Here is a 23734-nt window from a genome sequence, read left to right on the forward strand (position 1 = left end):
GTGGCTGTCGGTGTGTGTTGTCCTGCAGCGTCGGCAGCAGTGAAGACCGTCTCTCCTGCGGATTGTGGTTTCACCCTGTGGTGCTGTGGTCGGACTGCAGCTGTGTTCAGGCTGGCCTCGGCCTGTCAAGCACAAATCATGGAGAGGGGGGGCTTTGGGGGGGGCGGGGGGGTTATGAACTCTGGATGTACACACACACACACACACACACACACACACACACACACACACACACACACACACACACACACACACACACACACACACACACACACACAGGCTTGAAGCAGAAATCAATACTATTTTTATTTTTTTTATTTTTTTTCTTGCAGATGATTTGCCTTCGAGATCCCAAATGCTGTCAGGCCACAATTCAGGTTTTTGAACTCAGGTCCTTGGTCCAGTTTCAGGTCCCTGGTCCAGTTCAGTTCAGTGTCCATAGTGAAATGATGTGGAACAAACGTGTGTAACTGAGCTGCTGATGTTGATCACTGATGTCATTTGGAAGAGTTCTTGGACCCCCAATATTTAAATACAGCCAGAGGCACCTTCAAATCTATTAATCCTTGTACACTCTACACAAATGCAACACCCAACTCCACCCTCCAATGCACACCGTCTCTATCACACACACACACACACAGACACACACACACACACACACGCACACACACACACACACACATGTACCTACACTGAGTCACAGCAGAGGGATTTGAGCCACGAGATAAGCAGGAGAAGATGCAGCTGATCTTCAGATTCCTGCTGCAGATTAGAAGAGTTGAAGCTGAGTGAGGTCGGACCGCTGCTTCACTCTGCAGCCTCTCTGATAACAGGGAGGACAAGATGACGAGATAGAGCAGGAGAAAAGGTATAAAGTGGGGGTAAGCATGGTAAAGAGACTTGAGTATTATAAATATTGCTGGGGGTGACAGAGCACAGTTACAAAACTGTATAATTTGCAAAATCGTGACTAGATAAATCGGCCATGTCCACAAGATTACTAAAATAACTGGCTGAGTCAGGAGAAACTAAAAAAAAAGTGGTGTGCATGAAACTCAGTGTTTCATGCAAGTGTTTTGGAAAGATACAGCAATAATAAACTTTTCAATATATTTTGTTTTGTATTTAGAGTTGGATTAGGTTGAGTCAAAAAAACTAAATTACACAGGATACGATAGTTTGCACAATTTTTCACAATTCAAATCATTTGCAAGCACTGCTAACCCTGAATATCTCAGCTGTCTGTCATAATTAGTATCAAAACTAAACGTGCCCAGTTTAACTGGCAGTGTTTAAATAAATAAATGAAGCTGCTTTCAGGAAAGTCGCTGGATTTCCAGGGAAAACTGGTGCTTAAGCAAGATTTAGTCAAATTAAAAATAACCTAGGTGCTGATATAATATTTAACAAGTAAATATTATATATCTTATTTTGTTTTCAATTCATGTGACTTGAAAATACATTCTGTGAAATAATAAAACACACAGGACAGAAACTGCCAAACTCTTAAATAAATACATAAATGACTCCAATATATCAATACCTATTACCTGTCAATTAAAATGCACAAATTAATACATTTATAAAATGTGACATACATTAATGTTCTGTTTTAATTTGCTTTTGTGTTTGTTTATCTTTGTATTAATTACCTTGTTTACTTTCCCATTTAAATTTTCCATTGAATGTATAATGTTTTGATTCATTTGTTCATTATTACTATTACAATAATTAATACCTGCAATATTTATGGGTGATTGCAATTTTGCAAAATGCCTGTGATAAATAAGTATTAATTGAGCATAAAGTTTCTTCATTATGCAAATGAGGGGGCTGTAATTCAAACGTGTCATGGAGTCCACTTTTTGCCTATTGGTTAATTGGTTGAGTTTCCTCGCTGCTGTAGTTTCTGTGGTTTCTTTTGCATTTGTAGCTGCACGTCTCTGATTACTGGCCCACCAACACTTCATTGTCTTGGATGTTTTTGCTGTTCTTTTCTCTCTCTGCTCCCTCTCTGAAGTAGGAAGTGAAGTGTTCACTCGCTGATTAGCACTGTGTTGAAGAGCAACACATAAAAGCAGCTCTTCAGCGACAGAGGATGTAACACGACTTAAATTGAGTGAATTTAATGTGAATTTCTGGTCAGATTTAAGACAGAAAAGTAAAAGACAGAATTAAAGAAAAGTAGCCAAAGTTCCTTCTCTTCTGAAAGCTGCCAGCCTACCTGAGAGAATCTCATTAGTACGGGCTTCACGTTGGAGTTTTAGTGTCCAAAGCTGCTCTAAATGCTGTTTCAGAGGATTTTCCACCGTGACAGGAACAATATTCTGAGGAGTCTATCAGCAAACTGCTCAACCCACCAACTCCAACCGTATCTGAGGCTGAAGAAAGCCGAGCCCGTCTGCCTGAACGTCTTCATCGTGTGAAGAGAGGGATGGAGGGCTAGACAAGGTTACAGAGGATCCTCTCTTTATTTATCCACCTGTGCTCTGTCACGCCCCCCCCCCCCCCCCCCCCCCCCCCAGCCCACCCCACCCCACCCTCCCAGGCTCCTTTGCACCTCCCAGAATAGACTAGCCTGGGTGAGCTGGCAGGCCTGATTACACCCTGCACATTTATCAGTTTCCAAGGCTATCATTATCCCCCCGAGGGAAGTTGTGAATCCGCGGCAGCGGTTGACAGGTGCGGGGCAATTTTGAGATTATTTATAATGACAGTGCCACCTAAGAATCCACCATCATTGGCAGCTGTCCTCAGTAATATGTTACAGAGACACACAGGCAGGTGTTGACTTTTCATCGCGGAGCACTTGAAAAAGCCCCCAAAAAAAGAATGCAGGGAAAAAAAGCTCCAAAAAATACATGAGTAGAATAAACAAAGTGAATTATTTGGGCATTTTCTTTTTTTATCCTCAGATAAGGCAGAGACCCTTGAAAAGAGGTCACAGCAGGTTCCCCATCGATCCAGGTTTCAGCATTAATGTCCGTCGCAGGGCAATGATGTCACTCGACGTGGTGGAGAGCTCGACTCTGCACGGCAATGAAACCAGTCACATGACCAGGAATCATGGCAGATTTGGACTGAGGGGAGATGTTTGATTCTTCCAGGGAATTGATGATTCTTGTGAGGTGCACAATTTTTGCATCATTACATGTTTGATTTATTTTATTAGCATTTCCTGAGTCCACAGACAGAAATGGGCCCAAGCTGCTGCTAAATAAAACCTGCTGCCGTGTTGTTCTGACGTGTGCTGCGTGTGTGACTGGAGCTTTAATACTAATGATCTTGGAGTATCGGTTAAAGAGAGGATATGTTTGGAAGTGAAAGCATTTATTCATCTCACAAGAGGAAGGTTAGGAAGTCTGGTGAGAGAATATCAGTGAAGTAGGAATAGTTTTGGTGAAATATTCAAACTCCTTTGAATCATTTCTGTAAACAGAATCACACATTTATTACCGGCTGCTTCACACTGGACAGGAGCTGCAGGGAAATATTAAGTCTGGACAGATCTGCTGCTGCATGAGATCAGACAGTTTTCAGCTGTGCAGCATTTCTTCCATTTTGGAAATAGAAAACGTTGATGTGTGCCTTCAGTAAATAAGCACACAGTAACACAAGTTGTGTGTTTTGAGCTACATTTCAATGCTATTGTATTTAAAACTAATCATAAACTTAAACACAATTGCTTCTTTTGATTATTTATTTGACATTCGATCCAATACTTAGTGAGACGATTCAACCAAAACCTCGAATGACCTCATTGTTGCACATCAGAATAACGTCTGCAGACCCAACAACTCGCCGTATCTCAGCATTGACTGATATAAACCCGTATAGATAAGCAGTCATTGCCTTTAAGATATTTCGCTTCACGACACTGGGACGCGCTGTGAACAATGCGAAGGACATCGTAAACAGTTTGAAACAGACACATCATTAAAAATCTTCTTCCAGAAACCTTTTCGACGGACGTCTTCTCCCGCCAGGCTTCTGGTCGCAAGGTGAACTTCCAGTGACTCACGGGAGATGTTTGTCTCCAAAGGGCTCACATTCATTCTGCACTGTTTCAAGGTTATAAATACTCGTAGCAGGCAGACATCCCTGGGAGGCTGCAGAGGTGCACGTCAGTCACACTGCGGGGGAGAGGACAGAACTGGAGTGTGTGTCTGTTTCTTCCACATCTCACCTGTTTGGTCCAGTTCGAGTGGACGGTGGTGCTTCATCCTGTCTAGCTTGTTTTATTTGAAAAGTAACAAAAGCTGTCAAATAAATGTAAAGGAGTGGAAAGAACAATGAATCCCTCTGGAAGTGGAGTGATCGTATGAAGGAGCATCAAATGGAAACACTTTCAGTACCTCAAAATTGTACTTTGATACAGCACTTGAATAAATGTGCTGTTAGAATCCATTCAGCTCTCTGATGTGAGTTCACGTGTTGTCGGTACAACATACAGCACACGCGTGAAGAAATCACTCCTTGTAGCTTGTAGCGTCGCATTAACGTCCGTGAGGAACAGCTGGGTCACAGTTTGATTCAACAAATGTGCTGAGTTAAGATATAATCCAATTTCAGTTTTATATCTTTTCTTTATAATCATAATTTACAGGTAAAAACTGGAATTACTATCAGGTGAAAAACTCAACTTCGTCTTTTAGTCCCTTTAAACTGAAATATTACCCTCACTCCTCACTCATGGAAACAATAAGGGATATTGATACTAATGCTGAAATATGATTTTGTTTTTTTCTCTTCTGCTTTACTGTCCAATCCATGAGATAGCAAGAAGTCATGAAAAATATGCAAAAGCCGAGCTTGAGAACGACAGATTTCCTACGTCAATCTGTTGGTAATGTTCACAAATCTATACATTAAAATGATATTACAAATTTTGAAAGTATGTTCAACATTCTCTGCAGTGTTGTCAGACTGGTCACTTGGCAAAATGCCCTGTTATGCATGTTGTACCTCAGATCAGAGCTTAAGTTTCATATATGGTTGTTGGTGAAGGATACTGAGGGTCCTGATTCAGAACTGAAAGTTAATTCACACATTAAAATAAAAAAAAGTTTTAGCTTCTCACTGCTGAACTGGACATGAGTTGACGTAGTTTCACTCTGTGGGAGTTGTTGGATTACAGAGTGACGCTGCTCAAACTCAAAAGTCACTCGCACTGATGCCTAATCATCGTCACATTCATGCACTATGAATTTCTCTCCCTGCAGAAGATGTTGTGTTGAACACCAATTAAACATCAGCCTGCTTGACAGTCATGTGACCAAGCAAACGCCTCACTACCTAAATAGAGAAAAAAACTATCTGGCATCCATTAATCTCTATACGATATTTCAAAAACAAACAGACATATTTCGAATCATGCAACAAATGAAAATGCCAAAAGTATTGCACCACTGATGTCGTCTCCTTTCTGGTGTTTCAGATGTCTGTTTGGGGTCATTATCCTGTCAGAGGAGTCATATTCTGTGACTGAGACACAGTCTGTGAATCTGGTCAGTATGTTTCCCTCCAGAATTAAAATCTTCTGATGTCACTCTGTTGTGCACAAATTCAAAACACAACTGGGTTTCCTTGATGTTTTACAGCGGGAATGATGTTGTTTTCTTTCAAAGATTAATTTTTGCTCTTGTGTGTTTCATCTGTTTAAAGGACACTCTCAAAGGTATTGTGCCTTTATGTTTTTTTCTCTTTTTCCGGTTTCCACGTCCAGAAAGGTTTGTTCATCCCAAGTACCTCAAGCACACTAATAATATCAGCAGCTCGGGAACATCAGGGAGCCTGGAGATGGTTTTGGAGCCTTAACTTTGACTATGTTTGGTAATTAATTCCCTTCTTTATATCCTCTGAAATCCTATGAAAACTCTCTTGTCTTGGTCTTATTTATGTTCATTGCAGCACACAATGATACCAAACAGGAGAGTGACTACTTATCTCTCTTAATACAGGCTGAATGACTGATTATAAGATTGAAGACCCCTGTGACATCAAGTAGTCTGCAAGAAATATCACTGCAATCCATTGATTTTTGAATTAGAGCGTGAGTAACACCTCAGTGAGTCAGTGACACTGATACGATGGAACCTTTTCAACAATTTATTAACTGCAACTGGACCAAATTTGAAGCGATGTGCATTAAAAAAAAACATTGTTGGGTCTTTTTTAATCATAGTCGAACAAGGTGGCGTCTCCACTCGGTGTGCAGAACCTTCTCAGACACAACCTGGGCCACTACGGGGCAGAGTTAAACATTTAGATGGCTTTAATAGTTTAAAATAGACTTATTAAGAATTACATAGACAAAAATATGATTTTAAATATCACAAGATAAACCTCTTTCATTACATTTTGTGATTCTTTGTGCCCTTAATAATTTTGCCAACCCAATCCTTTAACACTTCTTACATTTGAATTCAAGCCACCACAAATCAAAGCTGCGTCATCAGTATTATAGAAGGAGCAGATCACCACTTTATTTTTTAAAATTGTACATAAAGTCATGAAAAAGTAGGTCACCTGGAATTCATCAGCATAAACGTGCTCTTACTGGCCAGTTTTTTATTCGTTTAACTGCAGACGAAGGTTTGAAGACGACATGAACATCACTAATAACTCAGAAATCATGATGATGGAAATTCCTGTGCTTCATTAATTGTATTATTTTTGCATCAAGGCATGTAAGAGATATCGCAATTTTACTGATCATGAGGTTTTGCATGCATGAATTCATCCTCTCTCCTGTATGACATCATTGTAATTAATGTTCCATTAAATATGGACTTATTATTTTATTTGCGGGCACTCAGGGGACAGAAAGCAGCCTTTTGTGTTTTGTTTCTAAATGCAGACCATGTTGGGAGGGGAGGCCACCTGTCTCCTCCAGTGAGAGCTTGACGTTGATGTATTGGTATCAGTGAGTGGGAGTGTAAAGTCGAACCAGTCAAATGATTATTTGTGTTTATCTGCGACAGCGAGAGAAGAGACTGAAATGTGTGAATATCTAACACACCCCGGCAGACTGGGCTTGTTTTGTGTTTTATACAATTACCTCGATGGCATTTTTAAAGATCGCAGTTGGCGCGAAAAAAAAAGATATTGAATATGTGTATTTCATCCTATTTAGCGGATATGAAAACAGAACTGGAGGCTTTTGTGACTCTATAAAAGCTTGGATTACTCCACTTTAATAACCATCCCATAAACCGGTATAGACTTTCTTTCACATCTAAACAAGCTCATGCTTAAAGATGCTGTAAAGGAAATTCCATGATTTGCTTCTCAGAACATTATATATGTGTGAAATGAGTCGCTGAAAGATTCTGCAAAGATAGAAAACGTTGTCGCACTTAAATGTGGATTTAAACTGTTGGACAGTTTCTCATCCGTCTTCAGATCAGGTTTTTATAGGCGGAGCTAAAACCTAACCTATCTACGTCACAACAACCTATCTACGTCACAACAACCTATCTACGTCACAACAACCTATCTACGTCAGAACAACCTACTACATCATAACAACCTATCTACGTCACAACAACCTATCTACGTCACAACAACCTATCTACGTCACAACAACCTATCTACGTCACAACAACCTACTACATCATAACAACCTATCTACGTCACAACAACCTACTACATCATAACAACCTATCTATGTCACAACAACCTATCTATGTCACAACAACCTATCTACGTCACAACAACCTACTACGTCACAACAACCTACTACGTCACAACAACCTATCTATGTCACAACAACCTATCTACGTCACAACAACCTACTACGTCACAACAACCTATCTATCTACGTCACAACAACCTATCTACCTCACAACAACCTATCTATGTCACAACAACCTATCTACGTCACAACAACCTACTACGTCACAACAACCTATCTACGTCACAACAACCTATCTACGTCACAACAACCTACTACGTCACAACAACCTACTACGTCACAACAACCTATCTATGTCACAACAACCTATCTACGTCACAACAACCTACTACGTCACAACAACCTATCTACGTCATAACAACGTATCTATGTCACAACAACCTATCTATCTACGTCACAACAACATATCTACCTCACAACAGCCTATCTACGTCACAACAACCTATCTACCTCACAACAACCTATCTACGTCACAACAACCTATCTACGTCACAACAACCTACTACGTCACAACAACCTATCTATGTCACAACAACCTATCTACGTCACAACAACCTATCTACATCACAACAACCTATCTACGTCACAACAACCTACTACGTCACAACAACCTATCTACGTCACAACAACCTATCTACGTCACAACAACCTACTATGTCACAACAACCTATCTACGTCACAACAACCTACTACATCACAACAACCTATCTACGTCACAACAACCTATTACGTCACAACAACCTATCTACGTCACAACAACCTACTACGTCACAACAACCTATCTACGTCACAACAACCTATCTACATCACAACAACCTATCTACCTCACAACAACCTATCTATGTCACAACAACCTATCTACGTCACAACAACCTATCTATCTACGTCACAACAACCTACTACGTCACAACAACCTATCTACGTCACAACAACCTATCTACATCACAACAACCTACTACATCATAACAACCTATCTATGTCACAACAACCTATCTACGTCACAACAACCTATCTACGTCACAACAACCTATCTACGTCACAACAACCTATCTACCTCACAACAACCTATCTATGTCACAACAACCTATCTACGTCACAACAACCTACTACGTCACAACAACCTATCTACGTCACAACAACCTATCTACGTCACAACAACCTACTACGTCACAACAACCTACTACGTCACAACAACCTATCTACGTCACAACAACCTATCTACGTCACAACAACCTACTACGTCACAACAACCTATCTACATCACAACAACCTATCTACGTCACAACAACCTATCTACATCACAACAACCTATCTACGTCACAACAACCTACTACGTCACAACAACCTATCTACGTCACAACAACCTATCTACGTCACAACAACCTACTATATCACAACAACCTATCTACGTCACAACAACCTACTACATCACAACAACCTATCTACGTCACAACAACCTATTACGTCACAACAACCTATCTACGTCACAACAACCTACTACGTCACAACAACCTACTACGTCACAACAACCTATCTACGTCACAACAACCTATCTACATTACAACAACCTATCTACCTCACAACAACCTATCTACGTCACAACAACCTATCTACATCACAACAACCTACTACATCATAACAACCTATCTATGTCACAACAACCTATCTACGTCACAACAACCTATCTACGTCACAACAACCTACTACGTCACAACAACCTATCTATGTCACAACAACCTATCTACGTCACAACAACCTACTACGTCATAACAACGTATCTATGTCACAACAATCTATCTACGTCACAACAACCTACTACGTCACAACAACCTATCTATGTCACAACAACCTATCTACGTCACAACAACCTACTATGTCACAACAACCTATCTACGTCACAACAACCTATCTACGTCACAACAACCTATCTACGTCACAACAACCTACTATGTCACAACAACCTATCTACGTCACAACAACCTACTACATCACAACAACCTATCTACGTCACAACAACCTATTACGTCACAACAACCTATCTACGTCACAACAACCTACTACGTCACAACAACCTATCTACGTCACAACAACCTATCTACATCACAACAACCTATCTACCTCACAACAACCTATCTATGTCACAACAACCTATCTACGTCACAACAACCTATCTATGTCACAACAACCTATCTACGTCACAACAACCTACTACGTCACAACAACCTATCTACGTCACAACAACCTACTACGTCATAACAACGTATCTATGTCACAACAATCTATCTACGTCACAACAACCTACTACGTCACAACAACCTATCTATGTCACAACAACCTATCTACGTCACAACAACCTTCTACGTCACAACAACCTATCTACGTCACAACAACCTACTACGTCATAACAACGTATCTATGTCACAACAACCTATCTACGTCACAACAACCTACTACGTCATAACAACGTATCTATGTCACAACAACCTATCTACGTCACAGCAACCTCTCTATCTACGTCACAACAACCTATCTACATCACAACAACATATCTACGTCACAACAACCTATCTACATCACAACAACCTATCTACGTCACAACAACCTATCTACATCACAACAACCTATCTACGTCACAACAACCTATCTACGTCACAACAACCTACTATGTCATAACAACGTATCTATGTCACAACAACCTATCTACGTCACAGCAACCTCTCTATCTACGTCACAACAACCTATCTACATCACAACAACATATCTACGTCACAACAACCTATCTACGTCAGAACAACCTACTACATCATAACAACCTATCTACGTCACAACAACCTATCTACGTCACAACAACCTATCTACGTCACAACAACCTATCTACGTCACAACAACCTACTACATCATAACAACCTATCTACGTCACAACAACCTACTACGTCACAACAACCTATCTACGTCACAACAACCTACTACATCATAACAACCTATCTATGTCACAACAACCTACTACATCATAACAACCTATCTATGTCCCAACAACCTACTACGTCACAACAACCTATCTACGTCACAACAACCTACTACATCATAACAACCTATCTATGTCACAACAACCTATCTATGTCACAACAACCTATCTACGTCACAACAACCTACTACGTCACAACAACCTACTACGTCACAACAACCTATCTATGTCACAACAACCTATCTACGTCACAACAACCTACTACGTCACAACAACCTATCTATCTACGTCACAACAACCTATCTACCTCACAACAACCTATCTATGTCACAACAACCTATCTACGTCACAACAACCTACTACGTCACAACAACCTATCTACGTCACAACAACCTATCTACGTCACAACAACCTACTACGTCACAACAACCTACTACGTCACAACAACCTATCTATGTCACAACAACCTATCTACGTCACAACAACCTACTACGTCACAACAACCTATCTACGTCATAACAACGTATCTATGTCACAACAACCTATCTATCTACGTCACAACAACATATCTACCTCACAACAGCCTATCTACGTCACAACAACCTATCTACCTCACAACAACCTATCTACGTCACAACAACCTATCTACGTCACAACAACCTACTACGTCACAACAACCTATCTATGTCACAACAACCTATCTACGTCACAACAACCTATCTACATCACAACAACCTATCTACGTCACAACAACCTACTACGTCACAACAACCTATCTACGTCACAACAACCTATCTACGTCACAACAACCTACTATGTCACAACAACCTATCTACGTCACAACAACCTACTACATCACAACAACCTATCTACGTCACAACAACCTATTACGTCACAACAACCTATCTACGTCACAACAACCTACTACGTCACAACAACCTATCTACGTCACAACAACCTATCTACATCACAACAACCTATCTACCTCACAACAACCTATCTATGTCACAACAACCTATCTACGTCACAACAACCTATCTATCTACGTCACAACAACCTACTACGTCACAACAACCTATCTACGTCACAACAACCTATCTACATCACAACAACCTACTACATCATAACAACCTATCTATGTCACAACAACCTATCTACGTCACAACAACCTATCTACGTCACAACAACCTATCTACGTCACAACAACCTATCTACCTCACAACAACCTATCTATGTCACAACAACCTATCTACGTCACAACAACCTACTACGTCACAACAACCTATCTACGTCACAACAACCTATCTACGTCACAACAACCTACTACGTCACAACAACCTACTACGTCACAACAACCTATCTACGTCACAACAACCTATCTACGTCACAACAACCTACTACGTCACAACAACCTATCTACATCACAACAACCTATCTACGTCACAACAACCTATCTACATCACAACAACCTATCTACGTCACAACAACCTACTACGTCACAACAACCTATCTACGTCACAACAACCTATCTACGTCACAACAACCTACTATATCACAACAACCTATCTACGTCACAACAACCTACTACATCACAACAACCTATCTACGTCACAACAACCTATTACGTCACAACAACCTATCTACGTCACAACAACCTACTACGTCACAACAACCTACTACGTCACAACAACCTATCTACGTCACAACAACCTATCTACATTACAACAACCTATCTACCTCACAACAACCTATCTACGTCACAACAACCTATCTACATCACAACAACCTACTACATCATAACAACCTATCTATGTCACAACAACCTATCTACGTCACAACAACCTATCTACGTCACAACAACCTACTACGTCACAACAACCTATCTATGTCACAACAACCTATCTACGTCACAACAACCTACTACGTCATAACAACGTATCTATGTCACAACAATCTATCTACGTCACAACAACCTACTACGTCACAACAACCTATCTATGTCACAACAACCTATCTACGTCACAACAACCTACTATGTCACAACAACCTATCTACGTCACAACAACCTATCTACGTCACAACAACCTATCTACGTCACAACAACCTACTATGTCACAACAACCTATCTACGTCACAACAACCTACTACATCACAACAACCTATCTACGTCACAACAACCTATTACGTCACAACAACCTATCTACGTCACAACAACCTACTACGTCACAACAACCTATCTACGTCACAACAACCTATCTACATCACAACAACCTATCTACCTCACAACAACCTATCTATGTCACAACAACCTATCTACGTCACAACAACCTATCTATGTCACAACAACCTATCTACGTCACAACAACCTACTACGTCACAACAACCTATCTACGTCACAACAACCTACTACGTCATAACAACGTATCTATGTCACAACAATCTATCTACGTCACAACAACCTACTACGTCACAACAACCTATCTATGTCACAACAACCTATCTACGTCACAACAACCTTCTACGTCACAACAACCTATCTACGTCACAACAACCTACTACGTCATAACAACGTATCTATGTCACAACAACCTATCTACGTCACAACAACCTACTACGTCATAACAACGTATCTATGTCACAACAACCTATCTACGTCACAGCAACCTCTCTATCTACGTCACAACAACCTATCTACATCACAACAACATATCTACGTCACAACAACCTATCTACATCACAACAACCTATCTACGTCACAACAACCTATCTACATCACAACAACCTATCTACGTCACAACAACCTATCTACGTCACAACAACCTACTATGTCATAACAACGTATCTATGTCACAACAACCTATCTACGTCACAGCAACCTCTCTATCTACGTCACAACAACCTATCTACATCACAACAACATATCTACGTCACAACAACCTATCTACATCACAACAACCTATCTACGTCACAACAACCTATCTACATCACAACAACCTATCTACGTCACAACAACCTATCTACGTCACAACAACCTATCTACGTCACAACAACCTATCTATCTATGTCACAACAACCTACTACGTCACAACAACCTATATACGTCACAACAACCTATATACATCACAACAACCTATCTACGTCACAACAACCTACTACATCACAACAACCTGTCTACGTCACAACAACCTATCTACGTCACAACAACCTATCTATGTCACAACAACCTATCTACATCACAACAACCTGTCTACGTCACAACAACCTATCTATCTACGTCACAACAACCTATCTACGTCACAACAACCTATCTACATCACAACAACCTATCTACGTCACAACAACCTATCTACATCACAACAACCTATCTACGTCACAACAACCTATCTACGTCACAACAACCTATCTATCTACGTCACAACAACCTATCTACGTCACAACAATATATCTCTAAAGCTCCGATAAGGAACTATAATATATGTAACTCTGTATTTTACATGTCGGGGTGATGGTGAACATGGACCAGAGGAGATCTAGTCCTCACATTAATGAGGGTTGTTGTTTTTGTACTCCGGTGTAACGTTACAATCACCGACCCTCTCGGTTACATGTACCGGTACCGGTCCGGATAAACGAGCCCGACTACATGTGGAGGAGGCTGCAGAGAGCAGGTGGAGGCAGAGGAGGAGGTGGAAGAGGCGGAGGAGGAGGAGGAGGAGGAGGGACATCAGTGGAAGAGAAAGACTGTCGGTTCGACCTGAGCAGGTACAAAGTTTGAATTGATGTGATGTAATGAATTGATTTGATATAATGAATTGATGTGATATAATGAATTAACATGTGATGTCATGCAGCATTGTTCATGTTGCAATCGTTACAGAACTAAATCAACTCCTCCTCTCTTATTATCTCCACTATTGTAATTCAGGTCGTTAGAAGTAGTTGGAGACTCACTGTCTTCTGTCTCTGGTGTCCAGTTTGACTCCTGTGTTACAGATCAGGGGGACAAGCTGGATTTATATGCATCTGTATGTTTCACTCATTGGACAAATAAATTCTGATTCTATTGTTTTCATAAAGCAGGCTGCTCCGTCCACCAGAGAGACAGAGGACCAGTGGGACATCATGCATAAAGTCACCGAGAGGTTGGATGTCAGACGGACCGCTTAGTGTGGAAAGAACTGCAGCCACAGGACTGTCCTACAGGACACTGAACACCTTCCAGCGAGCGGGCGGAGCTTCAGCTCCTTCAGGACACGCCCCCCAGTCTCAGAGCAGAGAAGACTGATGATTTTCTCACGATTTCAAAGCCTAATTTAACAAACTTGTCGGTGTTCTTTTTCATTCAAATTTGGATGGGTAGTTAACAACCCATACTTCTGTGGTGGGATGAACTTAAAACTCATGTTCATTTCTACTTTACAGCATCTTTAAAACTTAATGGCTGTGTAACTGTGAAACATAAGGAACAAAGAAATAATGACATCCTGGAAGCTGGGAAATGATGGTTCTCCATGTGACACAGCGATCATTTCATCAGAACATATCCAGCAGATCCCTTCTGTCGTATCGCTGCAGTATCTATTTTGAGGAGGATAATGCTGTCAAAAAGCCATGTCAGCAGCATATTGCTTTCAGCGTCGCCTCGGTTGAGGTGTGAAACGGATTCCTTCAATCTCTGCATCCTCCATCTGGGTTCCTGCTGAAGATTGCATGGTGGTCACGCTACGTCAGACTGCATAGATAAGCTGCTGCTTCTATAGAAACATGCTATACTTTATATCATATTTGAAAAAAGGTCAACACAAAACATGGATTAACGATACCATATTCTTCTTTTCAGATACGTCGCAGCCGGGTTTCTAGGTACCAAAATAAACTACCGATGTGAATCTTCGGAGGCTAAAAGCTGTCACAGCCTAAATTCAGTTTGTAACTATATGTATGTTTTATTCATGGTTTTGTTCTTGGATTACATTTTAATATGACAAAGAACTGCCAAAGGTATGTAAATCCCACTTATCTCACGTCATTTTCAAGGCTTAACATCCAAGATGCTTCAAAATAAGAATTCAACTGAAAGAGGGTAAATATTCAGCAACACTCAAAAGCTTCACCGAAGGTTTTTTTTGGTCCCGAGGTTCAACACAGTTTACAGGGTATCATAGCTATATTGGGCAATTCCACATTTCACAGTTCATATCCAGCGCTAACATTCACTGTTGCATGCCACAAATTGTCTTTATTTTTTAGTTGCCTTTATACTTACATTACCTTCAGTATCGTTGAGGAATGACAGCGAGCAGCAATCAGCAGTCAGAGCTTCAGTGACAGCTCTGATTGAATCGATGAAAGGTTAATTGCACTACCATGACTAAAAGGGTGTGTTGGAGTGAAGCGGATATCATAAGAGTGCAGCAGCAAACCCTTGTTGAGCTGCCTGAACTCACAATCTTTTGTTTTTATATTCAAATTGCAAAGCACATGGAGATTATTGCATGGCATCAACTTTTGTGATGTTTTGAGCAGCTGAAGGCCTCAGCGGGCCGCTTTGTGATTCCTGTGCAACTTATTAAATAGCAATTTTGGAATTTGTCCTGTCTGGGACAAGAAAAGAAAACTAGCAAGAACGTGAGAGAGTTGCCTGTCAAGACAAGTCGGTTCATACCAACAGAGTCCCAAGAAATGCTCTGTTCAGACATTTGAAGTAAAAACACCTGCCGGTGGATCAAGGGTGTCTATGGCCTTTAAAATATGGTAAAATATAATTTAAAGGTTTCTTTTAATCAATGTCTCATTCACATTGCTTTTTAAAATTAGCTTGAATTAAGGATGTCAATTTAATAATCTTAAAATAATTTCCCAACTGCTACTTATGTATTTTTGAGGAGAAGATCAAATTTTCAGCCACTTCACCTTTTATGATAGTTATTCATTGTGTAACAAAGAGATGTGATGATGAAAGGCAGGTGATGCAAATCATGTAAAGCAAGGACGTATGAACCCGTTCATTATCCAAACAGTATGGCCAAATTTATTTTTAATATTGTAAATTAGATTTTAGCTTGACTTTTAAGTAAATGACATCCAGCAGAACCAAAAGAAAAAGGCCTGGATCCATATGTTGACCTATTAACTTCAAAATGAAGCTGTTCATGTTTTTTATTTGTCTGTTTGAACATCTCTGTGTGTGTGTTTGCATGAAATCTCCCCGATCCAAAATCAATACCAAGCAGTCCGCCTCCAATCTACTTTCCAAATGACCGTCTGTGAACAAAGAAAACACAAATCAAACAGAAGTAAAGTGCCGGCTGCAGGATTCCCCAGAGAGACTTTTCATTTTATTTGATTTATCCGTAGTCCACTTTAAAAAAAAAAAAAAAAAACTAAAACAAAAAAATGACTGTTATTAACTGATATTTATATTATATTTATATTATTATTTGTTAAAAACAGTGAAGTCATACACAAGACGGAGCTTTAGAAATGTTGCTCGTTGCATTTTACAAGATTGGAGTTAAGAGTCACTGCTGCTCTTAAAGCCTTCTCGGCAGGTTCGGTATCGTAGCCCAGGTTTACACACTGCAGACGTTCAGTACTAACTTTCTTTTCAAGCATCACTGATGCACTTACTTGCTTCAACAAGCTCTTACCATCCATTTGAACCCTAATGTTTCCACTTCCCCGTTCAATTTCACCTTAGATTGCCTCAGAGTCTGCTGAAAGACTCTTATAAACATGTGTTATCTGTGCTTTCCCCGGCTAGTTGGAGGAGTTTTCAATCTGTAAATATGTAAAATACCCACCACTAACGTGAACAAGACAAAACTAAAACACATACAGGGTATGTAGAGTATATAACACAGATCCAGTTTTAATATTTTAACATATCCAGGTCAGTATTTAGTAGATGGACATCGACGAAAGGTTCAGATGTGCGAGAACAAGGTCATGCTACTGCAGTCGGTCCAAAAACACCAAGAAGAGGTTCTTGTGACGTTAACAGAAAGTTGTCCAGGTATTTGAACGGATGACCAATGCAATTTTTTTCCACCGTGATGCGAGTCTCTTTTTCTTCTTGTCAAAAAATGATTCAGTAGGATCAAGTGCATTTAGGGAAGTCAGAAAGTATTGAAGGACTAAGACATTATGTGTTGAGATCCTTATACAGTGAGTCTGTAATTAAAAAAAAAAAAAAGCAGCATATGACCAACTTTATCTTTATCTTTATCTTTTTCTTTTTCTTTTTTTTCTGATTAGAGAAATGTTGCAACTCATGTTACGACATTATGTAATACAGGAAGTCCATTTCCCAGTTGTACCTGTCCTGAATCTGAAACAGAAGATGGAATAGCTTGTCACCATCCCCATGATGCTTCACACCTTGAGCCAAAGTCAATAAGCAGAAAAATCAACGCTGTAAAAGTTTGTGGGTTGGCAAACCAACGTAATGAGTTGAACGATGCCAAAAACTGTGGAGAGCTGAGGGAGAATGAGAAAATAATTCATTACTGACACACACTACGTTCAATGTAGTCTTTTGAACCTTTGTTAATGTAAGATTATTAATTAGTGCAGCTGTCAAGACGCCCTCGAGGCCTGTTTGAAGACTGAACTCCAAAAGGACATTATCAGTAGAGTGAGACTGACGTTCGACAGAAGTGAAAATCAAGTGTTGACCCAGAACAACACACGATTTTCTCCCGTGTGATAAGCAGACTTTGCGTTGTGCGTTTCACTCCACGCAGCCCTTATTTACTTGTTTTTTACTGTTTCATGAGTCTTTTCTGGCAGCTCACAGGATGTTTTCAACTTTCCTACCTTGTCTCACTTTCTCTTCTTCTGCCTTCCTCTTTCTTCCTGACATTTCCTTCGTACGACCCTCTGAGTGTTTCCTCGACCTCACAGAACACCCAACACGAATGGATATGATTAACAACAATCGCCACGTCTTCGATCGCTCCACCCTCAAACCTTATCCTAAATACAATCTGTTAACTTTAACATAGTGCACTATGCGAGTTGATGCACCTTAATGTAAACTCTTGGCTCTGCTCCCAAACAAAAAAACAAAAAAAAAAAGCCCTCCGAGAGGAGAAACGCACAGCAGGGACTGAATGTGAAGCAGGAAATGCCGGTGATATGTTGAAGCCAAGACAAGCCAGCTCAGTGAGCTAGATTCTAATAACCCACCTCCGACGGTGAGGCGAGTGGGCGAGCGGGAAGCCAAACAGCCTCTTAATCCCAGTTTGGCTCTTTTGATTCTGTCAGCCGGCGTTTCCTGCCGACTCTGATCGTCTGACAAGCTGCGTAAATCAGATGTCCAGGGTCCAGTGGGCCGGTGTGAACAGTGTGTGTGCAGTAACCGTATATGCACGTGAAACTGTAGCTGGCGCGGTCCTGTCTTTGTGTTAGTATGTAGTTTACCATCACACCCCCGACCCAGAACACCGCACTTATGTCTTGGTTGAAACACTTGGCTGCTCCAGGACTATTATTGTACAGCCTGTTCTGGGGAGGAAGATGACATGTGGTTGAGTTTTTAAAACCTGGTTGTTAGGAGACATGTTCGGCATGGGCTGGCTGTGAAAAGCACAGATTCACCCTGTGTGGGCTTTTTGCACTATTTTTAACCGTTGGCTTTTAGTTATGGTGGAACGTGACTGTAGTCGCTCACAGCTTCAGACCGGGAACTCACGTTTCCTCTGAGCCACTCTGAAAGGCGGACCGATCGGCGACAAGTGTCGGTGGTTAATCACATTTGTCCCGCCCCTCCTTCACTGTGATTGGACGGCTGGTGAGTGTGACTCGTGCAGCGTTACCATTTTTCAACTTTCGGTGACCAGAAAAAAACGCTGAATGTTCAACACTCAGCGCGGAATAAACACTCAGCACCTCGTCAAGCTGCTGCCGTTCATTAAAACAATTTAGAAAAATGTGCTGTACTCAGGATATAAACTGGAGGTCTCCACCCAGTTGGATGGTACGACTGCAAAGATTCTCTATCGAGTGTACAGACCCATTTACACAGCGTGGCGTTTGGTCTGGTTCTCACCAGGCTTGGTGGAATGATAAATAAAGTTTCCTGTATTACAACACAATCAGGGTCTTGATTTAATGACACACATTATGAACTGTTCACTAAACAAATTGTTTACTGAGAAGACATTAATTCAAATCAAAAAAAAAAATAATATAACAAATATGTAAGTGTAAAAGTTATAACATCATTTTGTAGCTAAATTCAACATATTAATCTGGATTCCCTCAACAGTCAGCAAAAAAATCTGGCTTTTACTTTTCCTAAATTGTAGAAGGTCAAGCTGCTCACTCATTGTGGTTTATAAAGAAATGATTGGATGAAAAAGCTGCTCTTAGAGATGTCACATCTCTATAACTTCTGCAAGTTATAGAAAATGAAATGTCAGAATCTTTTTCTGGTATTTCTTTCCTCAGTGACCTTGACAGCGATGTGTTGTGAGCCTACGCTTCAGCAGTGATTCATGATGACCAGCCTCAGTCCAAACGATCTGGGGGAGCTTTCACACCTGTTTGGTTCCACTGATTCGGTTGACACCAGAGACTCCTGTCCATGGCACGCTTCAAACAATGAGAACACTCAGGCTGAGGTTCAGGAAAGGTTGTGGTGTCTGTCTTCAAGTGCCTGTCTTTTTTATTAGACCAGAAAACTATCTTTTCATAAGAGGAATACAGCCCTGACTTTAGCATGTGCCAAACTGCACTAACGCAATAACAATTCTGCACGTGGATTCTCTTTTGTCAAATGCCAGATTAGCGGAGTAGTTTTGTGACCTGGAAGAGATGCTGCAGGTCCCGAAACTAAAGAGGCTTTTCTCTGCATACACAACTACCTATTTAATATCATACAAGCAAACTCTTGCATCGGATTAAACTTCTTTCTTTACTTCAACTTCAGACAGACTAATCCAAATAAGCGTTTTCCATCAATTCACCATCCTGAGCATATCTGGCCTCCGAATATGTGTTGAGTTGTGTTGCGGAGGCTGAATTTGTTCAGTTCATTTTTCATGCCACAAGCCAAGCGTGTGATACGGCTGAGCAAAAGAGTTGGTTGTTCAAAAACTGATAACACAATTACATTTCCAGGTCACAGAGCATCATATCAGAGCTTTGTGAAACAGCCTCTTAACAAAACATACTGTTTAAAGACTAATGACTTTACAGCTTGAGAAGAAAAGCAAAAAAATAATTCCAGTGCCAATTGTTTTAATTTATTTTTTATTTTGAAGGGCATACAAAATGTCCATGATATTACAAAAGTTATATTAATGAGAATTTGTATACCACCAAATACTAAATGACTGTATTTTTGTTTCAGGATAGTTATTTCCTTTTCAAATAAAATAATAAGTAATAACATTTGTGGTGAAATGTGCAAAAATAAAGCCATTGTTCCAAGCAGTCTCCTCATGCCAAATGCTCTCGTAATGACTATAATTACATTTTTTTTGCTCCACATAATGCCCTCAAAATTTTTATTTACTCTACTTTCAGCTAACAATCACAGAATGGATCACAGATTATATATTAGAATTTACCACTTTGAAATCTTAATTTACAATTTAAATTTAAATGTGCATTTGTTGACAGCAGAAAAATAGTCGACGGTACCTTTTGTTGCTTTTTCAGTATTTTTTGGACCACTATACGGAGTATGAATTATAAATCCACCACTAACATGGCTGACACCATCATCCCATCAACCGCACTGTCAACATGGCTGCTTGGCTTAAAAACAGAAGTGCTGTTCCACTACGTAACACCGGGATCCTGCTCAGGTATTAATATATGATGAACAATATCCACATAAGCTGGAAATCAACAACTCTGTGACCTCAGGGTTGTCCTGACAATGACTTCTCTGCCAGCGTGCCGACACCCTAATGAAGTGCACACAAATACCAAACTGCATGTTACAGGGCTGCGGTGTGTGTGTGTGTTCCTAATCACAGGGTCTCCCCGAACATACGCCTCACCCATCTGTTGGAATAAGAATTCCTGGCTTTCCTTGACCACCAGATGAAATATGGCACAGTACATGGGCAAAACATCTTTTATCATTATTACGGGCTTCAGCAGACCTGAGGAACGGTGCCGAGCTGATGAACTGGTTTTCTTACAGCACCTTGGTCTCATTCTTTAACCACCTCAGCTGTGTTACGAAGCTCGGAGGCTTGGCGAGCGTCATCTTTCTTCTTCTACATCCGCCTGACTCACATTCATCCGCACAATGTTCGATGTGGAGCCATTAATCATCGTTTTCTGTTGAGCAGATGAAGTGTTTAGATTGCAAATATCGTTGAGTTTCCTTCGCCTGCCGAGAGCATGTTCATCATCATCAGCCTTCAGAGGGCAGAATTTGCTTAAGCAGCCACGTTTTAAGGAAAGAGCATAATCAGAGAGCCCGAGCAGTTCCCCAGTAGCAGAGCACTGAAATAGGAATATTTCTCAGTTCTCCGTGAGATCTGTGGTGGAGGTGGCTGGAATCACATTACTATAATAGGCTATGCCTGCATAAGATACATAAGGGAGATTACAAAATAGAACAGAACTCTTCACTGTAATGAGATAATGTGTGATATCCCACTCACAATGCTGCAGCAGTACATTGTTATAGATTCTATGCACTGTTTTAAAGCTTTTGTCATCTCTTTAAAGGCTTTTTTTCTTTCCCCAAATGGTCCTCTGCCAGCTTTAAAAAGCCTGCTGAGCCACAGAAGAGGTTAACAATCAGCTAATGCAGCACTTTGCACGCTAACACAGAAAAACTGGTGATAATTGGAGAAGCTGCGGCTGCTCGCTTCCATCTGTTTTCATTTGGTTCCGATTTTAAAATGTGTCGCAAAAAGTAATGTTGTCTTGAAACCTGGACATGAAATTTAACATGTGATTTGGGTGGTGAATTCCCTTCATCTCTTTTTTTTTACTAAATAAACTACTGGAAAAAAGTTTACTTTGACACTTCCAGTCGGGTGAAGAACTTTTAATTAAAGTTTGACGGTAATCTGTTTTGGGTCCTGTTTTGAAGTTTAGACTGTCTAGTTTTAAATTACACTTCAAGAATTTTCAGCTTTATTTCCTAGTTTAAAACATTTGTTAGAAAAGTTATCTAAATGTAATTAAATGCAATGATTTACAATGCTTTGATGAAGTAATTTAAATCGTTACAAATCAGTCATTTCAAAAATAACCTTCCTAACGTTGCTCTTGAACAACAGACAACCTTTAGATCTTTTAGTGTTTCCATTTGGCCTGAAACTATATTGAAATATTAAAACAATCCCAGAAGTTCACTAACAAACACTGTGTACTTTCCAAAGTGATTTTAATCATGTTTTGAAGCTCCTCTTTATACAGCACATGTTGTCTTATAGTCTATGAATAAACGATGCGTCTTTGCAGAGTATCCATGAAAAATGAAACACAAAGTCAGCGTGCTTCCAGTAAAAGAGTTGTTAACGTAATTGTTTCTTCAATAATTATGTTGATGCAGCACTTTCTTCCTCTGCACAGCGCTAATGAATTCAATACCTCAGGCTGTTCAGAGCAGTTGGATTCTACTGGACGCTGAAATGATCGATAAATATTTGGATCTCCACGCTTGGGTGAGTCTTAAGGACGTCTCTGGTTCTGAAACTTTGGCACACTACTTTGACTGCTCAGCAAGAACAACCAACAATACCTCAGTAAAATACCCCTTAAAGTCGCAGATATCACAGGTCCTGTTAGCGTTGCTATAATATCCATGATGGCGTCCAAGATTTTAAAAAAGGGCAACGAATGAGCGTAGTCTACCAGCAGGAAAAAATAAAAAAAGGAAAATGGGAATATGATTACGAGCAGCTGGTATGCATGAGCGAGACTGTGTACAAGACCAACTGCACCATCTTCCACCAGGTTTTCTCCATCTGTCAAACATGCGTTGGGAGCAAACCAAAGGACGAGCGAGAGGCTGCAGAGGGCACTGATGGAAGCACTCGCAAAGTTCTTCGCCTGCCAGGCGTCCCCAGAGGCTGATGACGTATGGGAAG

The sequence above is a fragment of the Embiotoca jacksoni genome, unplaced genomic scaffold, assembly GCF_022577435.1.
Source record: "Embiotoca jacksoni isolate LCO1_2020_lvr unplaced genomic scaffold, fEmbJac1.0.p SCAF_53, whole genome shotgun sequence".
In the NCBI taxonomy this organism is placed as follows: domain Eukaryota; kingdom Metazoa; phylum Chordata; class Actinopteri; family Embiotocidae; genus Embiotoca; species Embiotoca jacksoni.